Source organism: Lonchura striata, chromosome 34 (assembly GCF_050655825.1).
Source record: "Lonchura striata isolate lonStrDom1 chromosome 34, ASM5065582v1, whole genome shotgun sequence".
NCBI lineage: Eukaryota > Metazoa > Chordata > Aves > Passeriformes > Estrildidae > Lonchura > Lonchura striata.
In genome coordinates this window covers 7,038,862-7,051,233 of record NC_140736.1, presented here as the reverse complement: position 1 = coordinate 7,051,233, position 12,372 = coordinate 7,038,862, and the positions used below count along the sequence as shown (strand labels likewise).

The window sequence follows — 12,372 nt, the reverse complement described above, 5'->3', positions numbered from 1 at the left end:
ATATAATAAAATATAATAAATGGAATAAATGTAAGGAATTATGAAAATACAATTATATATCAATATACATTATAAATCCGAATGTGAATATAAATGTGAAAAATGTAAAAATAAACTCTGTTGAAATGCAGTTTAAGAGGAAAGGTTTTTTCTTTCGGTTCCTATCGGGTCCGAGGCAGGGTTTTTGTTCCGTTCTTTCCCGCGCGGATCTTTGGGGCATTCGCTGCTGACGGCACAGTGCTGCCGCCGTGTGGGCAGAGAGCGGCACTGCAGCCCGCCGCCCGCGGCCGCCATCTTGGGAGGGGCTTGGCGCGGACTCGCTTGACCTTCTCGAGAGGGCGCGAAAACGAGGACGTTGAAATTCGAGGACCTGTGTCTGTTTTTTACACTGCCTGAATTGCCCGCACCGCCGGCGCCCCGCGACGGGATTTTCCGCGGCGGTTACGATGCCGTGCACACGGGCTGTGGGGTCAGGAGCGCTGCGAGCGTGCGGGTTTTTGGCGGGAGCCGACAGGCATCGGCAAAAAACGCCTGTCACCATCAAGGTCCCCACGGACCGCCATCTTGTCGCGGACTCACTTGACAAATGCTGCCGCCTTGTGGACACAGGGCGGTACTGCAGCCCCGCAACCAGCGCGACCCCAAAACCATCGGGACGGCCCTGGAACGCCCAAAATTCCCTTAGGGACCCCAAAAACCCCCCTGGGACCCACAAAATTCCATTCGGAACCCAGAACACCCCCCTGGGACCCACAAAATTCCCTTCAGAACCCAGATAACCCCCCTGGGACCACCAAAATTCCCTTCAGGACCCCGAAAACCCCCCTGGGACACCCAAAATTCCCATCAGGGTCCCCAAAATTCCTCCTGGGAAGCCCCCAAAACTCTTTGAGACCCCAAAATTCCCTTCAAGACGCCAAAATTCCTCGTGGGACCCCCCAAAACCCCCTGAGACCCCCCAAATTCCTATCAGGGTCACCAAAATTATTTCTGGGACCCCCAAAAACTTCGTGAGACCCCCAAAATTCTTTTCAGGACCCCAAAACCTCCCCCAGGACCCAAAAAATTCTACTCGGGACCTCCAAAATTCCCCCCAAAAACCCCCGGAGACCCTCAAAATTCTCCCCAGGACTCCAAACCTCTCCCTGGAATGCCTAAAATTCCATTTGGGACCCCAAAACCCCCCTGGGAGCCCCAGAATTCCCTTCAGGACCCGGAAATTCTTCCTGGGACCCCCAAAAACCCCCTGGGACGCCCAAAATTCCTTTTGGGACCCCAAAACCCCCCCTAGGACCCCCAAAATTCCCTTCAGGACCCCAAAATTCCTCCTGGGACCCCCCAAATACTTCCATAGACCCCCAAAATTCCCTTCAGAACCCCAAACCCTCCCCAGGACCCACAAAATTCTACTCGGGACCCCCAAAATTCCTCCCAAAAAAACCCTGAGACCCCTAAAATTCTCCCCAGGACTCCAAAACCCCCCCTGGGACCCCTCAAAATTCCCATCAGACTCCCCGAAATTCCTCCTGGGACCCCCCAAAACTCCTTGACACCCCAAAATTCCCTTCAGGACCCCGAAAGTCCTCATGGGACCCCCCAATACCCCCTGAGACCCCCAAAATTCCCATCAGGGTCCCCGAAATTCCTCCTGGGACCCCCCAAAAACTTAGTGAGACCCCAAAATTCCCTTCAGAACCCCAAACATACCCCCAGGACCCTCAAAATTCCACCCAGGACTCCAAAACCCCCCCTGGAACGCACAAAATTCCCTTCGGGACTCCAAAACCCCCCCTGGGACCCCTAAAAATTCCCATCAGAGTCCCCGAAATTCCTCCTGGGACCCCCCAAAACTCCTTGAGACCCCCAAAGTTTCCTTCAGGACCCCAAACCCACCTCCAGAACCCCCAAAATTCTACTCAGGACCCCCGAAATTCCTCCCAAAAAAACCCTGAGACCATCAAAATTCTCCCCAGGACTCCAACCCCCCCCCGGGACTCCCAAAATTCCCTTCGGGACCCCAAAACACCCCTGGGATCCCCAAAATTCCCATCGGGGTCCCCAAAATTCCTCTTGGGACCCCCCAAAAACTCCCAGAGACCCCAAAATTCACTTCAGGACCATAAAACCTCCCCAGGACCCCCAAAATTCTACCCGGGACCCCCAAAATTCCTCCCAAAAAAGCCCTTAGACCCCCAAAATTCTCCTCAGGACTCCAAAACGCCCCCTGTGACTCCCAAAATTCCCTTCAGGACCCCGAAGTTTTTCCTGGGACCCCAAAAACTCCAGAGACCAAAAAATTCCCTTTGGGACCCTCAAAACCCCGTCTGGGACCCCCAAAATTCCCTTCGGGACTCCAAAAACCCCCCTGGGACCCCCAAAATTCCCATCACGGTCCCCAAAATTCCTCCTGGGACCCCCCCAAAAACTCCCTGAGACCCAAAAATTCCCTTCAGGACCCCAAACCCTCCCCAGGACCCACAAAATTCTACTCGGGACCCCCAAAATTCCTCCCGAAAACCCCCTGAGACCCCCAAAATTCTCCCCAGGACTCCAAAACTCCCCCTGGGACGCCCAAAATTCCCTTCAGGACCCCAAAACCCCCCCTGGGACTCCCAAATTTCCCATCAGGGTCCCCGAAATTCCTCCAGGTACCCCCAAAAACCCCCTGAGACCCCTAAAATTCCCTTCCGGACCCCAACCCACCCCCTTGGAACTCCCAAAATTCCCATTGGGACCCCAAAACCCCCCCTGGTCCCCCAAAATTCCCTTCCGGACTCCAAAAACCCTCCCGGGAGCCCCAAATTCCCATCGGGGTCCCCAAAATTCTTTCTGGGACCCCCCAAAAACTTCCTGAGACCCCAAAATTCACTTCAGGACCCCAAACCTCCCCCCCAGGATCCCCAAAATTCTACTCGGGACCCTCAAAATTCCTCCCAAAAACCCCCTAAGACCCTCAAAATTTTCCCCAGGACTTCAAAACTCCCCCTATGACTCCCAAAATTCCCTTCGGGACCTCAAAACTTCCCCCAGGACCCACAAAATTCTACTCGGGACCCCAAAATTCCTCCCAAAACTCCCCTGAGACCCTCAAAATTCTCCCCAGGACTCCAAAAACCCCCTGGGACACGCAAAATTCCCTTCAGGACCCCAAACCCCCCCCTGGGACCCCCAGATTTCTTTTCAGGACCCCTGTGGGAACTCATAATGTCTCTCAGACATTTTTAGTGGTTCCAGGCCTTGGTCAGAAGCATTTGGGACCCTGGCAGGCAGCTGGAAACAGCTGTGATTGTGAGTTTGAGCCATGGAATGAGTTACCAATTTTGGAGGTGGAACAAGCAGTCACAAAAGGTTAGATAGTATAGTAAAAGTAATTACAAAGTAGAGGGGAAATTTTTTTAGTATTGTACAAGGGGGTTTTAGCACATGTCCAGGGGGGTTTTCACTTTGTACATGGGGGTCAGGAGTTCTAAGATGGAGGAAAGTGGGCTGATCCTGTTCTTCCTCCTTCTTTTTCCTTACCTCCATGTTCTTGGTGATGTTGGCACTCACAGATTGGTTTAGAGTAGAAAAACACTTGGCAACGTAGGTAGTAGGTACTGGGGAATAATTGTAAACATGTTATACGTAATATATCTTATAAAAGATAGCAGCAGCCCTGGGCGGGGGGAGAGACGAAGAAGACAGCAGATAGAGAGGATGTCAGGGGGTGTGTGTGCCTCTACCCAGGCCGCTGATCAAACAGCCGCAGTCCAAGAACATAATCTGTTAGATAACTAGTGATAAACTGCCTTGAGACTGAACAGCTAAAGCCTGCGGAGTTTTTCTTTGGAAGCACGGGTTGGAGGAGGAATTTCACCACATGAGACCCCAGAGAAAGGCTGGGGTTCTCACAAACCCCAAATTCCTCCTGGGACCCCCCACAAACTCCCAGAAGTCCCCAAAATTCCCGTCAGAACCCCAAACCCTCCCCAGGACACACAAAATTCCACTCGGGACCCCCAAAATTCCTCCCAAAAAACCCCCAAGACCCCTAAAATTCTCCCCAGGACACCACAAGCCCCCCTGGGACACCCCAAATTCCCATCAGGGTCCCTGAAATTCCTCCTGGGAGACCCAAAACCCCACTGAGACCCCCAAAATTCTCTTCGGGACCCCAAACCCCCCCCCGGGAGCCCCAAAATTCCCATCAGGGTCCCCGAAATTCTTTCTGGGACCCCCCAAAAACTTCGTGAGACCTCAAAATTCCCTTCAGGACCCCAAACCCACCCCCAGGACCCTCAAAATTCTGGTCGGGACCCACAAAATTCCTCCCAAAACCCCCCTGAGACCATCAAAATTCCCTTTGGGACCCCAAAACCCCTCCCGGAACGCCCAAACTTCCATTTGGGACCCCAAAAACCCCCCTGGGACCTCCAAAATTCCCATCAGGGTCCTCGAAATTCCTCCTGAAACCCCCCAAAACTCCTTGAGACCCCAAAATTCCCTTCAGGACCCCTAAATTCCTCCTGGGACCCCCCAAAACCCCCTGAGACCCCCAAAATCCACTTGAGGACCCCAAACCCCCCCCAGGACCCACAAAATTCTACTTGGGACCCCCAAAATTCCTCCCCAAGACCCCCTGAGACCCCCAAAATTCTCTCCAGGACATCACAAGGCCCCCTGGGACACCCAAAAACCTCTCCAGGACCCCAAAATCCCCCCTGGGACTTCCAAAATTCCCTTTGGGACCCCAAAACCCCCCCTGGGACCCCCAAATTTCCCTTCAGGACCTCAAAATTCCTACTGGAACCCCCAAAAAACTCCCAGAAACCCCCAAAATTCCCTTCAGAACCCCAAACCCTCCCCAGGACCCACAAAATTCCACTCGGGACCCCCAAAATTCCACCCAAAAACCCCCTGAGACCCTCAAAATTCTCCCCAGGACTCCAAAACTCCCCCTGGGTTGGCCAAAATTCCCTTTGGGACTCCAAAACCCCCGCTGGGACCCCCAAAATTCCTATCAGGGTCCCTGAAATTCCTCCTGGGACCCCCCAAAACCCCCTGGGACCCCCAAAATTCTACTTCAGGACCCAAACCCTCCCCAGGACCCACAAAATTCTCTTTGGGACCCCAAAATTCCTCCCAAAAACCTCTTGAGATACCCAAAATTCTCCCCAGGACTCCAAAACCCCCCCTGGGACGCCCAAAATTCCCTTCAGGACCCCCAAAACCCCACTGGGACCCCCAAAATTCCCTTCGGGACCCCAAAACACCCCTTGAACCCCCAAAATTCTATTTGTCACCCCAAAACACCTTCTGGGACCTCCAAATTTCTCTTTAGGACCCCTGAAATTCCTCCTGGGACCCCAAAAACTCCCTGAGACCCCCCCAAAAAGCTCTCCAGGACCTCAAAACACCCCCTGGGATCCCCAAAATTCCCATCAGGGTCCCCAAAATTCCTCCTGGGACCCCCCAAAAACTCTCTGAGACCCCCTAAATTCCCTTCATGACTCCCCAAACCCCCCCTTGGGACTCCCAAAATTCTTCCTGGGATGCTGCAAAGACCTTCCAGAGCCCCCCAGGACCCCCCCAATTTTGGGTCCCCCCCCAATTCGGGGTTCCCCCCGATTTTTGGGTCCCCAGGCTGGTGGCTCATGAAGACGACCCCGACTCGGACCCCGAACGCCCCCTGGATTCAGCCCTCCATGTGTCCTTGGTATCAGAGGCTGGAATTGCAGAGTTGCCACTTTACCCCCAGACGTAATTTTTGATGTGGTTGTGCCACTTGAACAGTATTTGAAATCTGTTTGTGCTCTTGCAGCAGCATTTCCGAACCACAATGGAAATTTAGCCCATCTGCCTGGGGCTGCTCACAGAATCGTGGAATCCCAGAAGGGTTTGGATGGGAAGGCACCTTTATTTAAAGCTCGTCCCGTTCCACCCCTGCCATGGGCAGGGACACCTTCCACCATGCCAGGGTGCTCCAAGCCCTGTCCAGCCTGGCCTTGGACACTTCCAGGGATCCGGGGGCAGCCACAGCTTCTGTGGGCAACCTGTGCTGGACAGCAGCTTTGAAAGGCAGAGTGAAGTACAGCTGTGATTTTTGTGCTGCCCCTAACATTGTATTGCCTGGCAAATGTGCCTTTGGGGTTTTTTGGGGTTTTTTGTTTTTTGGTGGGTTTTTTTTTTTTTAGTTTTTTTTGGGTGTTTTTTTTTTTCTTTCTTTTTTTTTGTGACTAAAAAGCTACCTTGTGTTCCTGGAATGTTGCATTCTACCTCTGTTGTTTTCCCAGTAAGTCTGGATCCTCTGCTTACATTTTTTCCTTCGCTTATTAGATGTCGTGGATGTGCTGGCTGTTCTGATGGAGGGCAGTGATGGCTTAGATGAAGGAATTGGGTTCTCTTTAAATGAAGACATGATTATCCAAACATTTCCCTTCAGTGCTGTTGTCCCTGCTGCATGAGCAGCCAGGAATATGCTGTTGTTTCAGTCTGAAAATGGAACAGGTACAGGGTTTTTTTTTATGTTTTATGTGTCATTTCTAGCAGTGGAGTGAAAGCAGCATCACTTCTACCCTCTTGTAATAATTTTTTACCATTTATCATTTTTTACCTTGAGGCATTTTATTATCTTCCCTGCAAGCAGCAGGAGGTGCAGATTCACGGTGCTTTGTGCTCAGGAGGGGCATTGAAGCTCTGTAGGTGCTTCTGCCCTTTTTCCCTGACCCTGAAGAGAAGGGACACTGTCCCTGCATGGACAGTCTTGGTGTGGAAGTAGCTGGCCTCAGTAACAGCGTTTTAAGGGCAGAGCGTGGCGATCAGGAGAGGAAGGTGGTTCCCGTGCCTGTGGGCAGCTCTTCCTGAGAGCAGGGAGAGGGGACTGCCTTGTTAAGTAGGAAGTGGGTGCGTTTCCCAAGGAAAACTTCAGAAATTAAGCTCCAGGGGCAAACACTGTGAGGTTCTACCACCTCCTTGAGGACATCCTTAAAACCACCGGGGCATCAGCAGGGCTTGGAGCAGGACTGGCCAACCCCAGAGCACCTCACGAAGCCCTCTGTGTGTATGTGGCAGTCGAGTAGCACCTGGGGGGTGCTGAAAGTCCCAGTTCTGAGAGAAAATTCTGTTTAACTCGTACACGTTGGCTGGGTGTGTCCCCCCAGTACAGCTCGGTTCTTCTCTGAGGCGGTGCCTGGCAGGGTCTCTCCCTGTTAAGGGCCGGGCGTGTTTTTGGCACAACACGGTGAAGGTGGATTATTTGCTTAAGCAAGAGCTGATGATGTCTGGAGGGTTTTTCAGGTACCTCAGCGGCCAGGAGCACCTGTCTAGGTCACTAGGAACACTTTTTGATCTCGATCAGTTCTTTTCTGCGTGAGGCTCTGTGGGCTGCTGGCAAGGCCCAAAGTAAGGAAGGTTGCCCCAGTGTCCGTGCTCATGTCAATAGTTTAATTTATTTGGCTTTTCTAGGAGCAGACGTCGTGGAGGACCTTGGTGCTGTTTTCACTGGCCTCCTGCACTCTCCGAGAGAACCCCTTGCTCCCTGCGTGACGTTCCAGCTCTGTGACAAAGCTGATAAGTATCCTCAGCTCTACCAGTTTAACCAATACTATAGGCTCTGGATGCCCAAGCAGTCCCAGGAACCTGTGGTATGGAATCCCTGAAGTCACTGAATTCTTGAGCCAGTATTCCTATAAAATCCTCACAGTTGACAGAGGTAACATTTCCATCAGAAACAGTGTTTTTATTGAGGAGGTAATTCTGCATCTCTTGTTGATCGTGCTGGGGACACACGTTTGCTCCAGGGCTTTTCTCTGATGGCACAAGAGGTCTCTGTGGTGTTTGGGAGGCGATGCCAGGGCTCAGGGCTCATACAGAGACTCCTCACCGGGCACAGCAGAGCCTGGTGTGCGCTGTGGCCTCTGTTTACAGCGACCGGAGTTCCCCCGGGTGGGTGGAGGATCACAGGCCCCTGGGCTGGGTTTGGTGAGTTTTTCTCAGCTCAGCAGTGTGAACACTCCAGATGCCCCTGGGGACACTGCTGGACAGCATCCATCCACTCCCTCCATCCACTCATTTGTACCCAGGAATGTAGGAAACTCTGACTGGGGACGGGCAGTAGTTTTGAAAATCATGCCCTAGCCTTTTTCTCTAGGAACGAACCAAGAGAGTGCCCTGAAAGCACCGGAGGGGCTGCAGGGGCTGAAGGGAACAGAAAGGGCTCCCGGCACCTTTTGCCTCCGTTCTCTGCCATTCCCCAAAAGGCATCGCAGTCCTGGAAGAGGTGTTTGTCATGCAGCCTGCCAAAATGAAGACCTGTAAAATCCTAGCTCTGCCTTTTGTTTAACGTGTTCTTACTTCCTATTTATGTCATCACAGAAAGCAAGGAAAGAATAAATGTGTCTGGTTCCCACTATTGCTCTGTGCAGGCATTTTTAAAGGCTGCTGTAGTTCTATCCTCTTTTTCCACTCCAAGCTTGACTTTTCCCCTCCTTTTTCAAGGTCTGCTGCTTTGGGTGTCCCAGGCAGGGCTGGGTTCCTCAGCAGGGGTCTTAGGAGTTGGTGCAATTTCTGCTTTTTCCGAAGGTGTATCAAAGTGTGCCGGCAAAAGGTCTGTTTTCTCCAGGGGAAAGCTTTCTCTCAATGACCATCAATGCATGTATGTGTTTTAATCATGTAACCAGGTGGATTAAGAAAAGCCAACACCTGTAGCAGATTTCTGTTGGATCTGTGTCTGTGAGAAGTGGGCTGTGTGCTGGAGAGGGAGAGACCAAGAGACGCTGTTGGAGAGTGGCAACAGCAGCAGGTGCGAGCTGTTAAGTTGATGAGGAGGAGGGGCGTGTCCTGCCGGGGGGAGGTTATTTAAGGGTGAGGCTTTGCCTCAGCCGGGTTTTGCACAGAGCTGCTGGAGAAGAGGAGTTTGTGGGGGGCTCGCGGGGCTGTCTCCTGGAAGGACGGTGGGCGCTTTGGACAGGGTCCGGGGGATCACCTGGATACACACTTGGATACGTGGAGCATTGCTCAAAGGAGGAGCCCAGGGACAAACCTTTGTGCCGAGAAGCAGCAGCCAAGCAGGTGAGCCGGTGCTGTGCCTTTATAGCGGGGACTTTTCTCCTTTCCCTTTGAAATTTCGTCATCCTGGGGTTGAATTGGAGGGGGCAGTCCTGTGGTCCCACCTTTTAAGGGGTTTGGATTGAGGTAAAATTCTCCCTTTTGCCATCATTTGAGGAAAGCTGCTTCTTTTCTTCTCTTCTAGGGGACACGATTGAAGGGAAGCCTACATTTCTTTTCCCTTGTTAGGGTGAGGTGAGCGCCGGAGCGTGGCATCAGTGTCGGGGCTTCAGAGGAAGGGAGCTGCAGCCGTGGCAGCGCTGGCAGGGCGGGGATCGGGCTGTGCCGCTGCATTCGGGGCGCTTCTTCTGCCCCCGGCCCGGCAGCAAAGGGTCCGGCGCGGAGCCCTGCCGGAAGTGCCGGGGCTGGCCGGGGCGGAAGGGGAGCTGGGCGCGGCTGGGCTGCCGCGGGCCCGCCGGAGCCGCGCCAGTGCGAGCCGTGCGGAGCCGAGCGGAGCTTTGGCCGGGCCGGCGGGCGGGGGAGGCGGCGCGGGCGCCGCGCCGGTGCCGCCGCTCCGTCCGCTCCGGGCGCGGGGCTCGGGCGCCGCCGGGGCCCCCCGGGCCCGGTGCCGGCCCCGCCGGGCCGGGGGCAGCGGGCGGGGGTCTCCTGGCCTGGCGCCGCCTCTTCCTGCCGGAGGAGCCGCTTTCCTGCCAGAGCCGCGCTGCGCCCGGGGCCGGGAGCGCGGCTTCGCATCTTCCAGCCTCCCTCGCTGCGGTGTTTCTTTAGGGTCTCATCAATGTGTTTTAAGGATTTTGGGGCTATTTTTAGAGCTCTTCTAGGAATATTTAGAGATATTTTTTAAACGTTCTTTGGGGGTTTTTAGGGGTGTTTTAGGGGCTTTTTAAAGTAGAGTATTTTTATTGTATTTTAAGGGCATTCTGAGGCTATTTTCATGTTTTTGTCGGGGTTTTAAGACATTTTGAAGATGAGGGTTTTTTTAGGGCATTTTTGTGGGTTTTTTAGGGTCTTTTCATGGCATAGAGGCTGAGGGACAGCTTGAGGGTGACAGAGGCTGGGAGCTGAGGGAGGAACAGGGGAGGGGACAGTGGGTGACACAGAGAGATGCTGAGGGGGGCAGGGGCAGCTGGAGGGTGACACAGAGAAGCTGGGGGCTGAGGAGCAGAGGAGAGGGGGCTTGAGGGGCAAAGGGGGGTTCGAGGGTGACAGCCAGAGCCTGAGGGCTGGGGGGCTGAGGGAGGGGTCAGGGGTGAAGGGAGAGGGTCTGAGGGCTGGACAGTCCAGTGGGGATCAGGGCTACAGCGTACAGCTTAGGAGGCAAGTTAGGGTACAGGTGCAGCACCCCTCACCCAGCCCTAACCTCACCCTAAGCAGCCTTTTCCCTTTTCACCCCTAACAACAGCAGCACAGCACAGCAAGCCTGACAGCGAGACCACACCGGAAGCCTCCCAGTGGGACAGGGCAGCGACCCTCGCACCAGGACAACGCCAGAACCCTCAGAGGACAACAGGACCCGCTGCGAAAAGGTAGGGATGACATCTGTGGGCTAGAGGGCAACAGGAAGGGGTTTGGAGGCAGAGCAGGCTTCCTTGAGTGTTTTTTTTTGCAGGGCTATTAGGGGATTTTTGAAGGCTTTCTCTGGCATCTTTTAGAGAATTGTTATACCTTCCTAATGGCTATTTTAGAATTCCTTGGTGTATTTTTAGGGTCAGGATGAGGGCGAGACAGGATGCCCACTGAAAATGTGGAGCATTACTGGAATGCTTTGGGAAGGTGCCAGTGGAGGGCCAGTGGGTAAGGTGCCATGATGCTGGTCTGAAGGTTGTGAATTCTGAGCAAAGCAAAGTGGTTGTGGTTAGGGTTATATGGTGGCAGATTTCCCAAGGAGAAATCCAGCACAGAAAAAATCAAGCCAAAGCTTTGTACTGTCAGATTAAAACAGGTATTCGGCATGAAAAAAAATCCCTGAGTACTTGGGGGTGGGAGATGCAAGATGAGGGAAATCCAGTGAGGATTTGACATTGAGGAAGCAAAAGGAAACGTGGGACCTGAAAACCAAGGGGATCGCAGGGCCCTGCCAATGAATGAGGGATATCTACATAGTGAAAGCAAATTCAGAAGCCCAGATTCCTGATGTCAGTTTGTAGGGCTCCCTTGGGTGTATCAGGGCAGCACAAGTTTGAGTTGGGGACAACTTCGGTCTGGGCTCCCTCCTTCGATATAAGGATTTTTTGCAGTCAGGACCAGGGGCCACTGGGCACATCCTTTGGCCATTTTCCCTGGAAAAGAAAACTCAGCAGTCCAGGTTCCTGATGTCAGTTTGTAGGGCTCCCTTGGGTCTATCAGGGCAGCACAAGTTTAAGATGGGGAGAATTTCGGTCTGGGCTCCATGCTTCGATATAAGGATTTTTTGCACTCAGGGCCCAGCCCAAGGCCAGGGGCCCCTGGGCACACCCTTTGGCCATTTTCCCTGGGAAAGAAAACTCAGCAGTCCAGGTTCCTGATGTCAGTTTGTAGGGCTCCCTTGGGTCTATCAGGGCAGCACAAGTTTGAGGTGGGGACACCTTCGGTCTGCGCTCCGTCCTTCGATATAAGGATTTTTTGCAGTCAGGGCCAGGGGCCCCTGGGCACATCCTTTGGCCATTTTCCATGGGAAAGAAAACTCAGCAGTCCAGGTTCCTGATGTCAGTTTGTAGGGCTCCCTTGGGTCTATCAGGGCAGCACAAGTTTGAGGTGGGGACACCTTCGGTCTGCGCTCCGTCCTTCGATATAAGGATTTTTTGCAGTCAGGGCCAGGGGCCCCTGGGCACATCCTTTTCCATTTTCCCTGGGAAAGAAAACTCAGCAGTCCAGGTTCCTGATGTCAGTTTGTAGGGCTCCCTTGGGTCTATCAGGGCAGCACAAGTTTGAGGTGGGGACAACTTCGGTGTGGGGTCCATCCTTCGATATAAGGATTCTTTGCAGTGAGGCCCCAGCCCAGCGCCAGGGGCCCCTGGGCACATCCTTTTTCCATTTTCCCTGGGAAAGAAAACTCAGCAGTCCAGGTTCCTGATGTCAGTTTGTAGGGCTCCCTTGGGTCTATCAGGGCAGCACAAGTTTGAGGTGGGGACAACTTCGGTGTGGGGTCCATCCTTCGATATAAGGATTTTTTGCAGTCAGGGCCAGGGGCCCCTGGGCACATCCTTTTTCCATTTTCCCTGGGAAAGAAAACTCAGCAGTCCAGGTTCCTGATGTCAGTTTGTAGGGCTCCCTTGGGTCTATCAGGGCAGCACAAGTTTGAGGTGGGGACATCTTCGGTGTGGGGTCCATCCTTCGATATAAGGATTTTTT

At 53.3% G+C, this 12,372-nt stretch overlaps 1 long non-coding RNA gene across 1 annotated transcript; it reads left to right on the top strand.

The window, feature by feature from the left end:
* Positions 1-8,785: 8,785 nt before the first annotated feature.
* LOC144248419 (uncharacterized) lies at positions 8,786-11,440 on the top strand. The gene is made up of 3 exons (XR_013341729.2): positions 8,786-9,048; positions 9,230-9,279; positions 10,445-11,440. It is a non-coding gene; the product is annotated as an uncharacterized LOC144248419 (long non-coding RNA).
* Positions 11,441-12,372: the final 932 nt, after the last annotated feature.